Genomic DNA, 18826 nt, shown 5'->3' with positions numbered 1-18826 from the left:
GTTTAGGTTCAACAGCTGGGGAGGCACTCTCCCTCACCTCTTGTCTGAGACTGTCGTCCCCACTGAAAGACACCTGGTAACCTAACACTCTCCTTGCCTACTAAGCCTGAGAATCTCTTTCCCCACTGAGACACCAGGTGGCTGGGAGCACTGGCAAAGGAAATCTCACCACAGCCAGTGCCTACAGGAAGTAGCTGGCCTTACAAAACTCCTTTGTCCCCATCAGGCAGCACCAGTAAGAACCAGTGGAAGCTCCAGTGGCACCAGATAAATTACGCAGACCAGAACACCACCACAGAGGGTCTGAAAAATTAAATTGTCTTTGGAACCACAGCCCACAAAAGTATGCCACACCCACTTATAAAAGTTAAACCTAAACGGTGATTGCCTGCTAAAATACAAGATTTATACAGGACCAGAGCCTCCTAACATAATAGCCAAAATGTTCGGGATACAATTGAGAATCACCTGTTATACCAAGAACCAAAATTCACAACTTGAATGAGGAAAAACAATCAACTAATGCCAACACTGAGGTGAATAGATGTTAGAATTATTTGACGAGGATTTTGAAGCAGCCATCATAAAAAAGCTAACAACCAATTACAGACTCTCTTGAAACAAATTAAAAATACAGAAAATCTCAGCAAAGAAGTAATAAAACTAAATGGAATTATAGAACTGAAAATACAATAATAAATTTTAAAAACTTGCTGGATGAAGTCAAGAATAGAGTGGAAATGACAGAATAGAATCAGTGAAATTGAGGATAGAATTTACCCAATCAGAACAGGGAAAAAGTTGCTGAAAAAAAATGATCAGAGCCTTAGGGACAATAACAAAAGATACAACATTTGTACCATCAGAATCCCAGAAGGGGACTGAAGAGAGGGGCTGAAAATAGTAGTCAATGAAAAAATGGCCAGAAACTCCCCAAATTTAATGAAAAGCATAAACCTACCAATTCAACTAGTTGAGATTTGTTTTTAAAATTTTAATGTATTAATTTACCAAATAGAATAAACCCAAAGAAATCCATGTTAAGACACATAATTAAACTTCTGAAAACTAAAGACAGTGAAAAAATCTTGAACACAGTGGAGAGAAACCACACATTATCTATAGGGGAACACCAATTCAAATGATAAGAAACTCATTTGGAGGCTTGAAAGAAGTAGACGACATTGCTCAAAAGTTGAAAGAAAAGAACTGTCAACCTAGAATTATATATCTGGCAAAATTATCCTTTGAGGATGAAGAATTTGTCACGAGCAGATTTATCCTAAAAGAAGGACTAATAGATGTTCTTCAAACAGATACGAATGATAAAAGAAGGGATGTTGGAACATCAGGAAGGAAGAAGGAACAATGGAAAGAGCAAAAATATGGGTATATGCAATAATTATCCTTTTCATGAGTTATTTAAATCACATTTGATGATTGAAACAAAAATTATAACACCATTTGGAAATGACATTTAAAAGTGGGGAAGGTAAAGGGACCTGAATGAATGGAAGGTTTCCACACTTCACTCAAGGGGGTAAACGTTATACCAGTAGACTGTTGTTCCATGTATTCTGTAATGCCCAGAGCCACCACTAGGAAAACAACAGAGTGATGCACTCAAAAATGCTATAAATGTCAAGTGGTACAGCCACTGTGGGAAACTGTATGGCAGTTCCTCAAAAAGTTAAAATTACAATTACCATATCATCCCATAGAGAATTACCAGCAATTCTAGTTCTGGGTATATACCCAAAAGAATTGAAAGCAGAGTCCCAAAGAGACACCTGTACACCCATACTCACAGCAGCATTATTCATAACAGCTAAAATGTGGAAGCAACCCAAGTTGCCATCGATGGATGAATGGATAAGCCAGATGTGGTATATTTATACAGTGGAATATTATTCCACCTTAAAAAGGAAGGAAATTCTGCCATATGCTACAATATGCATGAACCTGGAGTATACTATGCTAAATAAAATGAGTCATAAAAAAACAAATACTGTATAGTTCCACTTACATAAGGTACTTAGCGTAGTCAAAAGTATAGACAGAAAGTGGAATGAATGGTGGTTGCCTGAAGCGGGGGGAAGGAGAGCATGGGGAGTTGTTTAATGAGTATAGTTTCAGGTTTGCAAGATGAAGAGTTACGGAGATGGATGGTGGTGATGGTTGCCTACCAGTATGACTGCACTTAATCCCACTGAAATGTACACTTGAAAATGGTTAAGATAGTAAATTTCATGTACATGTATTTTACCACAATGAAAAATTGGAAAGGAGAAAAAAAATAAATCAAGATGAGATTCTAAAAAGTGTTCAGGTAACCCACAGGAAGGTAAGACAAGAGAAACAGAGGAATGAGAAATAGGAAACAAACAGATACTAAAATGGCAGATTTTCAGTAGCCCAAACTGGAATTAGACCAGGTGTCCTTCAACAAGTGAAGGGTTAAATAAATTGTAGTACATCCATAGCAGTGTACCATGGGACGCTACTTAGCAGCAGAAAGGAATGAGCTAGGGATACACATAACCCCCGGGAATTATGCTGAGTGAAAAAAGCCAATCCTAAAAGGTTATATACATTCTGTATGATTCTCATAATACAGCACTCTTGAAATGACAAAATTATAAAGCTAGAGAATGGGACGGGGAGGGGCGGGTAGGAGGTATGTTATACGTGGGCAACGAGATCCTTGTGGGGATAGAAAACTTTTGCATCTTGATTGTGGTGGTGAGTATACTGTGCCCGAGTGTGACAAGGAAACTTTTGGAGGTGTGGATATGTTTACATCCTTGATTGTGGTGATGGTGTCAGCAGTCCAAACTTATCAACATGTATACATTAAATATGTGCAACTTTTTAACATCAATTACAGCTCAATAAAGCTGTAAAAAAAAAAATCCTGCGTGTGGTATTGTACTGCCATCTTTCAAGATGTTACCATTAGAAGAAACCGAGCAAACGATAAACAGTTTTATTTCTTAAAGCTGCATGTGGATCTATATTATTATTTCTTTAAACTGCATGTGAATCTATAATTATCTAAAAAAAACCCCTTTAATTATTTTTAAAAAATAGCAGAGTACTGAGATTTACCACAACTGGTTCTGATTAACAACTGAATATTGAACATCAACTCAGGCAGGCTAGATCTGCTCTGGACCTAACTGAAAACTTTCTTGACTAATGATCAGTGGGACTTGTTTTAACCAATTGCACAGGGTCTTATGGACTCATTCTGTCCTACCCAGTATAGAGGAGGAAAAATCAATTCCTCTACCAATCTTAGATTTTTCAACTGGGGCCCTGTAAATTAGATGGACAAAAGACAGATTGATAAGAGAAAAATAATCAGAAGTTTATTAACATGTGCAAGTACTGATGGATGAGTAATTCAAAGAGGTGGCTTAGAATTCAGGTTTACATATAGGACCTTCAACAAAAAACAGTACATTTTTAGCGATGTGACAAGACAAAGGAAAGGGACCTTGAGTCTAGAAGGGCAGCAAATCATGGGAAGGCAAATGTATGGGGAACTAGTGGTAAATAAAGTATAGTTAGTAAAGTTTGTAGCTTTCCACTGGTGCCATCTCTCCAGACTGATAAGGGTCTAAAGCTGTCTCCAGAGATTAACTTTTGAACTTCCTGGTAGTGAGGGGAGGAGGGACACCTTTGTAAATTTATGTCCTGCTTTTAGGCAAACAAGGGGTAGGGCAGAGAGCTTTTCCTATGTTTGCTGCTGCTTAATCACCTTTAGCTCAAAATAATCCCATGTCAAACATGGAGTGATATATTCTGGTTTCCTTCACCAGGGCCTAAGACTAAATCCTTCATTAGTACAGTCACTTCCTAACACACATGACGTCTCTCTCTTCTAGCGGAGCCACCCGCTGATGTGTGCTCCCTTGTCTGCGAAGCCATGAAATTAGAGGCTCACATGTGGATCACTGTGGTGAATTTTGTCTTTCCTTTGACGATAGTGAGTTGAGGTTTGGAGCAGTTAAAATGACTTGACCAAGGCTTTCTGTACATGTGCGCAATCAGATTTGGAGCCAGGCAGACTCTCTGCACTTTAATAAGTCATGGAAATGGAGAGGAGGGTGGGAGGGTCCGATATTTGGGTGGTGGACTCAGTAGGATTGAGTTAGCCTGGGTTTGCCAATATTAGAGGAGGTGGCTGATATTTAATCAGCATATCTAGTTTCTCATTGCAATTTTAATCGTTTGACTCTGTTCCCTTATGATGGTTGGAATTATTTTCCAATAATACTTGTAGTTGAAAGGCAGTTAAAATGTTCAGGAATAGATGATAAATGTGATATCTGCCATCACTTTGCACATATAACGAATCCTGGGAGACTGGTTATTACCTCCCAAACCAGAAATCAGAAATCCCCAGGGCTGCCGCAGGCATTGTTAGTGTGCGAGAATGCCTGTGGAGAAACTTTCAGATTAGACCAGGGATGTCCATACTTTTTTCAACGTTTTTTACCAAGGGCCATATGCGGTAAAATACACAAACAGCCGGGCCACTCACTCGAGGTGAAGTACGTATTGCCTCACCGGGTTTATTTAAGTAAACTAAATATATTTTTGGAATTTGCTGCGGGTCAATAAAAAATGAATTGCGGGTCGCAGTTGGCCCCGCGGGCCGCAGTTTGGACACCCCTGGATTAGACCAACAGAAAAAAGGTAAGCAAAGCGCAGACATGAGTATTCCACTTCCTTCTATCATAAAAATATTTCTCTTACAGTAGCATAAACCTCAAAACTATCTCTATTACCTTTATTTTGTGATGTTAAGCTAAAATACAATATAAAGGATGAGAAAGCAATTAGATAGAAATGACCTGTCTTTACTCTTTGAGCTCAGCTTTTTGCTATCATGGCTCTGGATTGCCATTCAGGAAAGCACTCTTCTCTCTCTCACCTTGGTACTTTCAGAAGATTGAAAGCGTTGCTGGCATCAACTGGCCTGTGCAGCTCGTCGTTTGGGTGCCTTTGTGTCTGTACTGGGAGTAACTCTGGTTTAAAGGCCTGGGGCCAAGCCAGACATTATGTTCTTCCGCCACTTTCTCAATTTAGAGAGAATCGTTGATGGAGAGCACCCCCAAAACAGTCTCTGTAATTTTTCTTCTTTTCCTAATGGAGTTCAGAAATGAAAGAAAAGCGGAAACGATGGACATTGGTGTCCAAAATAGGTCACTGTTTTTTTTTCCCCAATCAGGAAAATATTCCAGAAACTAATGTGCTTGCTTGCTTTAGAAGGTTTGGACCAATCTATCTTAAAGGAATCAAACTTTTTCCTTCTGTAAACATTGTGAATACATTTAGTTCAACAGAGCTTAAACATTTGTGCAGTACAAATAGAGGATATACTCTTTCTTGTTCTCCCACAAAAGGCCTTGGCAGAATTAGAAATCCTGGAATAGAGCTGGCTGAAGGAGCTCAAGGTGTAATTTTCAGAGCACAGAGCTTCCTCATTTACATCGTTAGAGCTGAGAAATTATTCACGCTAGATGGCAGCAGAGATCTAGATTTGGTGACTTGGTTAGATTTTTTTTTTTTTTTCAGTATGAAATGAGGTTGAGGATGAAGGTTAATCCAGACTAGTCTGTACCTGTTTCTCTAGTTGTAAAATGAACATTCTGCTTACTTGTAATTCACCCTAGATTCATAGATCCAGTGATTGAACAAACATATACCGTCAGAAAGAAAAGCAGCTTGAAATCCCGCCCCTTACTTTCTTGAGTATGAACATTTCTCACACATTATTGCTAAAATCTGAACTTTTAACATTAATTTTAAATTGCATTTTAAAATGAGGAACGTAGTTAAAATAGTTATTAAGTTGATGCAGAAGTAATTGTGGTTCTACAATTATTTTTAACCTTTTAAACTGCAATTACTTTTGCACCAACCCAATATTAATAAGGAAGATGGATGTGGTCACATCAAATCTAGGCACCTGGTCACTAAGGTCGTTCAGAGGATTCTACCAATATTGATTCTAGAAGCGACTGAGAAAGGCAGACGCTGAACCAAGGAGAAAGTAAAATAGAATAAAATAAAATAAAAACATTAAGGTGAAGTGAGGTGGATTTCTTTTTATGTACTTTCACCATTGACCTTCACAGAGACTTTCCAGGGACACAGCCCATTTTACAGTTGATGAAACCAAGGCTCAGAGACATTATGCTTAAGGTGATAGAAGACAAAGCTGGGATTAGAACCCAGATTTCCTGTAGTTTAGCCCTACATTCACTCTATCATATTGCTTTTCTAGGAAGAATGTGCAACAAATCCTTGACGATGGCTCACTAGAAAACATATTCGTGTAAGATTGGTTGATGAAACAGAGCTGAGATGTGTAATTCATATGTTGGATAATTGCATCTGATTAAGATTTTGAAAAACTCAACAAATTTATATCCAGATTAAAAAGATAAGTTTTATGAAGGATGAATACAAAGTCTACAGTTAGTTAGAAACAATTAATAGTAAAAGTACAATTTTGATGAGGGAGTTCATATGTAAAAGACCTAGAGATTTTAGCCAACTGAGTGTTTGGATGGAGAGGTAATAATAGTCCTATTTATGCCACTTTGTCAGCCCACGTATGGGTCATTCTGTTCAGTTCAGGGGTGTTTTTACAGACCATTGTTCCAGGAATAAGAAAGGTGGTGAAGTGTTTGGAAACTGTATAAAATGAATTATTACAATAATTGGAAATTTTTAACCTGGCAAAGAGAAGGTGTAGAGAAGACATGAAACAGTGACTTTTAATGGCTGAAAGTAAATTAGGTTTATTCTGTAGTTCTGGAGTTCAAAAATAGGATTACGGGAAACCAGTTACAAGGAAATAGATTTCAGCTCAGTATAAGTGATAACAAAAAAAATTAAAATAGTTGATTGTCATAACTCACATATGTATGGCATAACGCATGTATGACATAGCTCACCTTAGAGAAATAACCTTGATGAGCCTCTTTTGGTGTGAAAGGTGAGCTGCCTCTGGTGTGGTCGGAGAGAAGATACAAAAAATAAAACTCAATTTTCCTGTCTAATCAGGTGAAAGGAATTTTCATATTCCCTGGGGAGCTATGGGAAGAAGGGAGAAAGGTGAGGCGGGCTGGGCAGAGAGCAACCTGCAGAAGGCCTAGCTCCCTGGTGGGATATGCTGAGTGAGAAATTTGCTGAGGTGGGAAATGGCTGAATAACTTCTGGGAGCAGTAATACTTAACATTCCATTTGAAGTTATTTTCTGTTCTATGCCATAATTGCCCTCCGCTGCTACTAGGGTAACTGGTCCATAAAAGTCCGCCACACAGTGACTTTGTGTCCCTGGGGTATTGGGGGAACGAAAGAAGAGGAATAAGGTTCAGAATGGAGTGAAGTGACCAATAAGAGAAGACAATGAATGTGGGCATTGAAGAATGAGCAAACAAACTTTAGCCTGGACTGCCTAGATCAATATTGGTGTCTGGAAAATCCATGAGAATGTTGGGGGAGGCAGCCTAGATCTGCCTTATGTAGATATTAAAGATAAAGGTGATTTCAGCAGGATGGAGGGATTAGGGATATCTGGATTATACTCGGGAGACTTAAAATTGTCCAACAAAAGGTAGTGAGCTCCCCGTTACTGAAAGAGTTCTCTTGGTAGCATCTATTAAGAGTGTTGTAGAGGGAATTTTTGAATCCGTTGTGCCAGATGAACTGTAAGGACCTTAATGAAACTGACTGCCTTCCCCTCTACCTACTTTATTATATCCTTTCATTCAAGGGTCAACTTTGGGTTGGCAAGAATTTAATGTGCCTCAATATATTAATACATAAATAACAGATTATTTTTAAAGGTGTGATTTTTTCCCCAAGTATCTGTTTCATTTCAGGCACTGTAACACGCTTGATTCCTGCCATTTTATAAGCTTACATTTTAGTATGCACTATGCTGATTATAATGAGGGTTTTCTGGGTTAGGAATCTGGAGTAGAGGGAATAGTGTCTGGGAATCTGGAGACTTTTGTTCTCACCCCAGCTTTGCTGTGTAACTCTAGAGAAAGCACAGGACATTTGTACATCTCGACTCATCTGTAAAGTAAAAGTGCACAACTATTCCAGGTGTCACAAACTCTTAACATAAGGACGTGAAGCAAGCAGATGTTATGATTTGTTTCATAATGACACCTTACATGGAATTCTTTAGAAAGATACTTTGCATATTAAGCACATTGCATTGTACTCTTACACAAAGAATTGTGTTCTCCCATTTTTTTCTTGAAACACTCAGCCTTCTAGATCTTTCATTCATCTTCCCACATTGATAGAGTCACAGTGTAAGGGATTTTAGTGACACAATAGGCTCCACCACAACTATTTTAAGCAGGAATGAGATTTGTGAAAGAGAAATAACTCACAGAAACTCTAGGAGGGCTGGAGAATCAGGCATGGGAGCTATGCAGCCAGGAGAAGGGTTACCAGGTAAAAATATAGGATGCCCAGGAAATTGGAATTTCAGTCGGCACATACTTGTTGTTAATCTGAAGTTCAAACTTAAGTGGAGGCCTTGTATTTTTATTTGCTAAATCTGGCAACCTTAGCCAAGGGTTGTGCCTAAATTATACCCTGCAATGACTCCTGAGCATGGGATGCGCCCCCAATCCCCACCCTAGGTCGCTGCCATTGCTGACTCTGGGGTCTCACGTCTGTATCCCCTGTGCAAATTGTGATCTTGAAAAGTCTAATAGCCAATCAACCAAAGGATAGATGCCCAGTCTCGCTAATAATCTGGGAAATGCAAGTTAAGACAAAAGATAGCATCGGTGAGGCACTATGCACGAGTGGTCAGAGCATGGACCCTGAGGCCAGACCTCGCTGATTGCATCTCAGCTTTCCTGTGTCCTTGGCACTGTGCCACCGTGTCCTCCTCTGAAAAGTATAAGTAACAGTACTTTTCCCAAAAGGGGTTATTTTGAACAGTGTATTTCTAAATTTCCAATATTGCTTCAAAGTTTGTTATGCTCTGACATAGAGTTTTTTTCTGCTCCCTTAGCAGGGTCTGTTAAAGAATTAGGGGTCTCCTGCCCCCCCAATAGCCTCGCCATCAAAGGGTTTACTTTGGAAACCCTCAGGACTCATCATGGCCTGTATACTTGCTTATGCCAACATAGGAAGTTTCTAAATGTATTTCACTCAGCTAGGTAATCAAGGTCAACATCAAGGTCGAGAATCATGTTGACAGTGTGATATGATAGTTGATGTGTGATGAATTTTACCTCCAGGGTCATCCTCCCCCAAAGCTATAACCCCAGTCTAGTCATGAGAAACACAGCAGACAAATCCCAACTGAAGGACATTTTACAAAATACTTGGCCAATATTCCTCAAAACTGTCAAGGTCATCCAAAGCAAGGAAAGTCTAGAAAACTGTCAGAGCAAAAGAGGAGCCGAAGGAGACATTGCAACTAAATGTAATGTTGCCTCCCAAATGGGATCCTGGAACAGGGGACAGTTAGGGAGATCTGAATAAAGTATGGACTTTAGTTAGTAATAATGTATCAATATTGGTTCATTAATTGTTGTGACAAAGGGACCATACTAATATGAGGTGCTTATACGGAGGGAAACTGGTTGTGGTGTATATGGGAGCTGTCTGTACTGTCTTTGCAATTTTTCTGTAAATTTAAAACTCTTTTAAAATAAGAAGATTATTTAAATGTATTTTCAGTGAGGGATTTAAAGTTTCTCATAGTGGCAGTAACAAATTTCTTCCAAAACTGTTCATAAGAGGTAAGAAAAGTTTGAAGATTTACTATACTCACTTCTCTGTTTAACCTATTCTTGAGACTGCCTGTTTCACCTAAACATACAATATGAATTGTCATCATTTCAAGATTTCAAGTGACGTGTGCTGACATTTCTAAATAATTGAATCAAAATTATAATTATTCCTTATGTGATCTGGATAAATCCCTTAATTCTTAGCTTGACATTTTAAGATCAAGGAGTAATCAGAAAGTGACACCAAAACACTGCTCAGTACATAATTAATCTTTCAAAAAGAGGCTGCAAAGCCAATTAATCATTCTTAGAAATAGGAATAAAGTTTTGAAATAGCATCCATCTGTGTTACTACCCTGATTTTATTTAATTGGGTCACCGTGTTCAGAAATGGCAGTAACCTTGCACTCCCTGGGTACTGGCTAAAAGAGCGCGCGCGCACACACACACACACACACACACACACACAATACCATTTTCCACCTACAAGACTGACAAAGATAAAAAAGTTGAAAAAACAGTGTTGGCTAACATGTGGGGAAGCATGCGGTGTTATATCCTGGAGTGTTCACTGGTGTAGCCTTCTTAGAAAACAATTTGGCAGTAGCTCTCAAACTGTTCAATACCCAACCCTTGGACATAGTTTCATTTGTAGGAGTTTATTCCACAAATGCACTTACACAAATGCACAAAAATGTTTGTATGAGAATGTTTAATTTCACATTGTTTATTATAGTGGGGGAAAAAAACAACCTAAATGTTTATCAATAGGGTTCTGATTAAATAAACTTGTGTGTCCATACAATGGAATATTATGTCACCATTAGAAAAACATGGATGCAGACTATAGGTGCTGCCATATATATTATGTGAAAGAACACACTGACAAACTATGTATAAAGTGTGGTCCTATTTCTGTTTTGTTTTTTTTTAGTGATATATCATATACATTTATAAATGCATAGAAAATTTCTGGAAGAATACACTATTAATAGGAATATTAGGAGGGGCTTGGGGAATAGGCCTGCAGGGTTTGGGGTAGAAAAGAGTTTTACTTTTTATTTTTAATTCTTTGTACTGTTTGATTTTTAAATATATTGCTTTGACTCTTCAATGTAAAAAAAACCAACTGTTGAATATTATAAAGCTTCCATGCCAAAATCAAACAAGCAATTTTTTAATATATAAGTTTTAAATATAAAAAGAGAAGTTTTCCAGATTTCTCAGCACTGACTGAGAAGAATTTTGTGTTTTGGAGACCGCTGGGTGCAAACCACTTTATTTCCTCAATTTTGTTTTAAACAGGATAGATGTACCTGGGGCAAAAGGTTTATATGGGTCACAAAAGCACACACCCAAAGAATATGTGCTTATATATTTAGAGTTTTATTGAATAAATTTATAACTAGGTAAATTTTATGGGTGTGTTTTACATTTTAGATGTGATATCAATTTGGCCTTAGGTAGTTGACCTGTCATTACTTTAAGGTTAAAAGCTTAGTTAATAGGTGGTGACAATTAAAATCATATTTTTTTTCCGTTAGGACTTAATGTTTCAATGAAGAACAGGCTAGGATAGTGTTCAAAACCAACTTCTGAAAAGTCACATTTATATAAAGGAAATAAAATAGGCCAGCAGAAGTCCGCAAAAGGTGCAGCTTGTGTTATTGCACTTGGATGAAATATACTGTTCAGGGTAGCATAATCTTTAGGCCACACAAGGCCAGGAGGAGGGGACAAACCCCCAGGTAGTATTTATCCTGGATTCCAAACTGTTCGTGGCCTCCAAAATCTTTAGCATTTTTGAAACGTTCAATTAAGAGATCTTTACAAAAATGACTGCTGTGTCTTCAACACGTTTTGGTTACAACCATACTCTTCATTCCAGTTCACGTGTAAGTTTAAGGTACAGCTTTACCTCACATGATGGGACACCTGTTACACCAAAACCACTCAGAGCCCCAGGCCATGGAAAGTGGGGAAGGAAGTGAATTTCTACTTTACACAATTTTAGGGACCAATACCGTGGTTTAGTTTACCCTTTCAAGCACTCTTCATTTTGGTCATTTATATTGATCGGAACATGAGAAAAAGTGACAGTAAGTACGAATCAGCACTAAAGTAATTCCTAAGCTACTAGTAGAAAATAAAATAAAAATTTAAAAAGTCCCCAGCCACATTCACGAACGTGGCATAACTCTATGTACAATAAAAAGGCTGTAAACTTAAGAAAAGATAAACTCTGACTTCAAAACAAATTACAGAATGGATTTTGCTCTTACCCTTGAGTGTTATAGAGAAAAGTGTAAACCGGTAGCCCTAGTTACCAAAAATCACTTGTCCTCCTAGGCTGCGGAATGACCTTGAAGTTTGGCCTGAGCTAGTTTTATCTTCAAGTTTTCTCCGAGTTTGTCCATGAACTCAAACGTATTCAAGTAGTCAGAACGTTGCACATTGGGTAAACCTTTAATACAAGCAGCCAAGTCTTTGGTCACAAAGCCAGCCTCAGTGGTTTCAACACAGACATCCTCCAAAGCCTTTGCAAAGAAGCCGAGCTCTTTATTGTTATCAAGCTTTGCTCTGTGGGCTAACCCTCTGGTCTAGGCAAAAATGGAGGCAATGCGATTGGTGGACGTCTCCTGTCCCTTCTGGTACATGCGGTAGTGACGGGTCACAGTCCCATGGGCAGCCTCTGCTTCTACTGTCTTACCATCCGGACAAATCAGCACACTGGTTATCATGCCAAGAGAGCCATAACCTTGGGCCACGGAGTCCGACTGTCACCATCATAGTTCTTACAGGTCCAGATGAAGCCTCCTTCTGATTTCATAGCTTGGCCCACCATGTCGTCGATGAGCCTATGCTCATACCAGATCTTCTGGGCTTCAGACTTGGACTCATACTGCTTGTCATATATGTCCTGAAAGATGTCTTTAAAACGTCCATCATATTTCTTCAGAATAGTGTTTTTGGTGCTCAGATACAAACGCCAACTCTTAGACAGAGCCATCTGGAAAGAACTGTGTGCAAAATCTTCAGTTGACTTATCTTGATTGTACATCCCCATGGCAACACCACCACTCCCTTCAAAGTTATGTACCAAGTGTCTTTTTTGGGGTCCATCACTTGGTGTGTAGGTTATCTCTACTTTTCCAGAACCAGGAACAACAAAATCAGTTGCTCTGTATTGATCTCTGTAAGCATGGCGACCTATGATGATGGGTTTTACCCATCCGCTCACAAGCCGGGGAATATTTTTGCAGATAATAGCTTCCCTGAAGACAGTACCACCCAGAATATTTCGGATGGTGCCATTTGGCGACTTCCACATTTGTTTCAACTTGAACTCCTCAACCCTCTTCTCATTGGGGGTGATGGTAGTACGCTTGATACCAACATTGTACTTCTTTATAGCTTCTGCAACATCCTTGGTGACCTGGTCATTGGGGCATCACGATTCTCTATGCCTAAGTCAGAGTTGTGCAGGTCCAATTCCACATACGGAAAAATGAGTTTTTCTTTAATCAACTCCCAAATGATTCGCGTCATTTCATCTCCTTGCATCTCTACCACAGAACCGCCATGGATTTTTTGAGACATTTTGAATTCAATAAACCTTTACAGTGAGTCAACTTCTAATCACTCCAAATCCTCTTAATCTTGCAGGCTCAGCCGAGTTCAGTTTATGTCAAGCGCACACTCTAGCAATCCCAGCTGGGTCCCAGCTGTTTCAGCGTCTGACACCACCTCCGCAGAAAGCCACAGACTGGCAGGCCCGTATTTTTTTTTTTTTTTAAAGATTTTATTGAGGAAGGGGAACAGGACTTTATTGGGGAACAGTGTGTACTTCCAGGACTTTTTTCCAAGTCAAGTTGTTGTCCTTTCAATCTTAGTTGTGGAGGGTGCCGTTCAACTTCAAGTTGTTGTCCTTTTCAGTCTTAGTTGTGGATGGTGCAGCTCAGCTCCAGGTCCAGTTGCCGTAGCTAGTTGCAGGGGGCGCAGCCCACTATCCCTTGCGGGAGTCGAACCGGCAACCTTGTGGTTGAGAGGGCGCGCTCCAACCAACTAAGCCATCCGGGAGCTCAGTGGCAGCTCAGCTCAAGGTGCTGTGTTCAATCTTAGTTGCAGGGGGCAGAGCCCACCATCCCTTGCGGGACTTGAGGCGTTGAACTGGCAACCTTGTGGTTGAGAGCCCACTGGCACATGTGGGAATCGAACTGGCAGCCTTCGGAGTCAGGAGCATGGAGCTCTAACCGCCTGAGCCACTGGCCCAGCCCCTAAAATCATATTTTAAAAGTCCTTCTCTAAAGAGTTTTGGCATTAAGTATATTACATATTCCTTGGAATAATAATGCCACCCAAGAAAACTTGAGTCTTCTTCCAAAATAGTCTTAAAAGAAGATTATAAAGAGTAAAAGAAAGATTTTACCTCAAATAGGCTACCTGAAGACCATTCCAAGAACTTTGAATCTCAAGAAGTTTGGAGCAAATAATGATAATATGAGTATATTAAGTAAAAAAGACATGATACAGAACTTATGTTTATGTTAGTATTCCAGTTTTGTGAAACAAAAAACTGCACATATACACACTTATGATTAAAGGAGACTAAATTATTCCATGATTCAGAATAATACTACCATTTCTAACTCCAGTCCATCTGCCCCCATATAGCAAGCAGCTGCTGAGGCTTCGGGTTGCAGGGTGTAATGTGGATTTGGGCTCACCACACCATGGGACAAGTGAGTGGCAGCCAGTTTGGAGGGCTCTGCATGGTGGCCGTGGAAGCTCCTGGGTGCCCTGTGAGAGGAGATCTACCCAGGCCTCAGACAGAGTCCGTGAGACCCCTGGAAGCCAAGGAGTTGGAACAGGTGGGGGCGGTTACCTGAAAGAATGAAATTAGTGGTGGTTACCAAGAGAAATGGGAAATGGATGTTGGGAAAGTGATCACTAAATCCACTGTGGGAAGCAATCATTAATGAGGGTTGACCTATGAGTATTTGAGGGCAGGATCCATTGTTTTTTTTGTTTTTTAATTTTAAAATGGTTTTCTTAAATTTATTTTTTTTAAAACATAACATGAGGAGGATGTTAAAACTAGTGTAATAGCTTAATAAAATAAGTATTCCAGATTTTGGGAGGGATGAAGAACGCTTTACCAGAATCCCCCCAACTTAATCATAGTGGATTAATGATGGATTTTGTGGATGTGGTTAGTCAATGACACTGGCCTGTCAGATCTTTCTTTCTGCACGAAATTCCATTGAGTTCTCTGGTCCTCTTGGCTGATGAAGAACCATTAGGCAAGGAGCATTGGCGTCATCCAATAGGTGATGTTCTTCAACCTATTGACCAACCTATCAGGTCGGGGAGCTGCATCAGCCTTGGGGCCCTCGCAGATTCACCAAACATTAGGAGCACTGCATTTGCCAGTACGCTGATTAAGAATCACTGAGAATTCCACCTCATCTCCAGCCTGTAGCTCAGTGCCATCCTGAACTTCTTTCACATGGAAAACAAGCTTCTTGCTATCTCCTACTTCATAGTTAATGAGGCCAAACTGATCTTTCACACACTCCACTGTGGGCCTCCACAGGGGTTGATGTTGTAGGCCATAGTCTGTGCTTTTTGGTCCAGGGCACACAATGGGAACTTGACATTCGCCCCTTTCTCCAGGCAATCCCTTTTGTTGGCCATTCCAACTATGCCACATGGATAGACCTCATCTTTCATATCCCCCACTCCAGGATCTCAATCATTTCTTGGTACTCGGTCTGTGTTGGATCAATACTCTTCAAGGGGTGAATGACTTTTCCCCGAGTAGATGGTAGGATCAGCTTCCTCAGTAATGCCATTCACCGAATGTGTTTTGTTGATTCTGCACTGACTTTGTTGCCTCTGCCTTTGGACTAGCTGTACTTGACCAGGCCATCGACATCACCAGAGAACTCACTGTAATGGAAACAGATTTCCTTATCATGATTGGCTGTTTCAGTGAATCCAAGATTATCCTTCAGAGTTGCCACATAACCCAAGAGCCTGTTGGAGTTAGAATTACGACCTAAAAACTGCACACAAGTTACAATCAGCTGTCTAGGTCTCTGCTTGACACTAATACTAAATTCAGCCTTATCTCCTGTTTGAGGAGAAGTAGATCCTTCCAAATCCTTGTCTTGAAAAGCAATAGTTAGTTTCACTCCACAATCATCATAAGCAACAACACCATCCTCAGCCTCCTTTTCTTTGCCTTTATTTGGGCTAGTGGTTTTAGGATTGGAAAAAGTGGCTTCTTTTTCTACAGTGCCCAGGAAATAGTGATCTGAATGGGAATGAAACGAAACCGTGCCCTTGGGAAGTTTTTTAATCCTAATAGCATGATTTCTTTGGGCAGAGAGCATATCAGGAACCACAGTAAACTCTACTTCATCTGTAATCTGGACCTGGCTCCCATCCAGAATTTCACTGCAGTGAAAGAATATACGAGCATCACGATCCACACTATGAAAGCAAACCATCTGTCATGGCAGCAATTACACCCATTTCTCTGGCTTCATTAATGAACTGAAATGTATTTGATAGAACTTCTGTGTTGGTTGCTCATTCTAATTTGTCATGTCGATCTGTTGAAATATGAAACCTGACATGGTCACCTTCCAACAGGGTCACCTTGGATTTTGTATCTTTGTCTCCAAAGGGAAGTTCTTTAGGAATCACAAAGTCAACTTTGTGAAGCATCCTGGCAATGGGTCATTCTGGTTTTTACTGGGTACTTTTGGGATAACTTTGGTCACAGTTCCTTCGAAATGTTCAATGCTGGTCTTCAAAAATGACTGTTCCTGGAGGCAATCGTCTGACATTTGTTGCAACTTCTTTACCATTTCTGTCCTTGATTATGAATTCCTCATCATCTACAGGCTGTAAGGCTTCTAAGTCACCCTTAAATTCACTGTAGTGAAAGAATATCTCTTTTACTACATCACCTCTTTCAATAAAGCCAAATGCCTCCTTCATGGCATGAACTACTCCCTGACAGCAGGCTTGTTTCTGTTTCAACAGCATAATGTTTTGAGCACTTCATAGCACCAGTATGTATATTGTTATCAATTACAAAGTTATCTCTGGTGTTCAGCTGAACGTTCCCTTCCATGTCTTCAGGGGTGTCAGTCAGATAAAACACTTCTTGTCCACTCATTTGTTCTTCAGGGAGGATTTCTGGTTTTATCTTCACCAGTTTAACAACAATGGGTTTCCCAGTCTGCCTGTCAGATGAGACTTCAAATTCAACATCATCTCCTACTTTTAAGTTGTGCAGGTTGCCATGACACTGTGAACAGTGGAAGAAAAGTCTAGCTTGATGTTCTGAACACTGAATAAATCCCTAAAGGTTAGCAGTTTTTCAATAACCCATTTCACGCAGTGCTGCTGAAGTACCATTGGAGTACCCATTGTGTTCATTGTTGTGGAAAAGATTTGGATCAAAGTTCACCTTGCAGTGATAATCAAATATTGCACTTTCAGTAGTATTTGCTGACCCTTCTTTTTCAGCACACGTTTCAAAGGATGAAAGTTGCTAGTATTAAAAAAAAGAGCGAGAGAAAATGATCTATCAAGCTAGTAAACAATATAGCTGCTGCTGCACCAGGCAATCTCCCAGTACAGCACTGAAGAAAACAAAGACTACTAGCAGCATTGGAAAGTGCTCTCTCAAAGTTGTTGAGTAGGCACAAACTTCTTGTTTCAGATCTAGTGCTGTGTCTTCAACTTAAGTGTACGCACTCTTCCTTGGTCTTGTTGGTTGTTTCGAGGTTTGTTCCTTGCCTGATCTAAACTTGAAGCAGCCGTTTCAGGTAGTAAAGTCTGTTCTGTTACACTTTAGACCCAACAGCTCAGCGCCCCCTTTCCAGCGCCGCCATAAGCCAGGATCCATTGTTTCTAAAGTTTTAAAGAACACCTCTGTCGATAGCGCCTAGCTTAAGTTCACCAGTAACACATCTGTAGGTGAACAATTGGCTTTGTTGCCCCTTGCACAGAGGGAGAACACTCACCGTGGAACTTTTCATATCTGGGTTGATGCAGTTTATATCAAAACTTATTTCCTCATCATCTATAAGTTTATTATTTATGCCTTTCTAGAATTACAAATTCACTTATCCACTTAAGAGGAGATGAGTAAGCATCTTGGGCTTGTTTCCACACCCAACAGTGGTTCAGGGCAACCAGCCAGAAGGGCAGCCAGAGCATGGGAACTTGGGTACATCGTACCCAGATGGACGAGCTCAGGCCTCTCTCAGTGTTTGGCTCTCAACTCTACATCTTTGAACTGGAGTTAATTATAAATTTCTCTACCCAAGTCATCATACATTCTGGTCATCTTTTAAATTCATTCCCTACCAATCTTTACTTTCTGATTTTGGTAGATGGAAATTAGTACCTCTTCTCTTACCCCGACCTTGGATTGCAGCCACTCTTCCGGCTGCCCATTGAGAGCTCATTGAATTCTGCACTCTTTTAATGTTTCCTTCTGTATCTACCTCATCAGCCCACATCCCAGAATTGTTTGTTGACAAATCGAACTTAGGAGTCCAAATAGAATGTGAACAGTCTCCTTTGGTCAAGTTTCTCATCCTTATTGATATTTTTTAGGTAAAGAACTAGCCAATGAGAAATTAAGCAAGTGTCTTTCATGATAAATTTTCAGTGGAAAAGGTAGGACCATAATTCAGGACAACTTTCCCATCATATTACTAGGTCAAAAGAAAGCAATAAGCACTACAGGGGCCGGCCCGGTGGCTTAGATGGTTGGAGCTCCGTGCTCCTAACTCTGAAGGCTGCCAGTTCGATTCCCGCATGGGCCAGTGGGCTCTCAACCACAAGGTTGCCAGTTCAACTCCTCGAGTCTCGAGTGATGGTGGGCCGTGCCCCCTGCAACCAAGATTGAACACGGCACCTTGAGCTGAGCTGCCGCTGAGCCCCCGGATGGCTCAGTTGGTTGGAGCGCGTCTTCTCAACCACAAGGTTGCCGGTTCGACTTCCGC

At 40.1% G+C, this 18826-nt stretch overlaps 2 pseudogenes; both read right to left on the bottom strand.

Moving 5' to 3' along the window:
- Positions 1 to 12102: 12102 nt before the first annotated feature.
- LOC117035035 (isocitrate dehydrogenase [NADP] cytoplasmic-like) lies at positions 12103 to 13488 on the bottom strand (annotated as a pseudogene).
- Positions 13489 to 15004: 1516 nt separating this feature from the next.
- LOC117035321 (cold shock domain-containing protein E1-like) lies at positions 15005 to 17851 on the bottom strand (annotated as a pseudogene).
- Positions 17852 to 18826: the final 975 nt, after the last annotated feature.

Source organism: Rhinolophus ferrumequinum, chromosome 15 (assembly GCF_004115265.2).
Source record: "Rhinolophus ferrumequinum isolate MPI-CBG mRhiFer1 chromosome 15, mRhiFer1_v1.p, whole genome shotgun sequence".
Taxonomy (NCBI): Eukaryota; Metazoa; Chordata; class Mammalia; order Chiroptera; family Rhinolophidae; genus Rhinolophus; species Rhinolophus ferrumequinum.
This window is presented reverse-complemented; position numbering and strand designations above follow the sequence as displayed.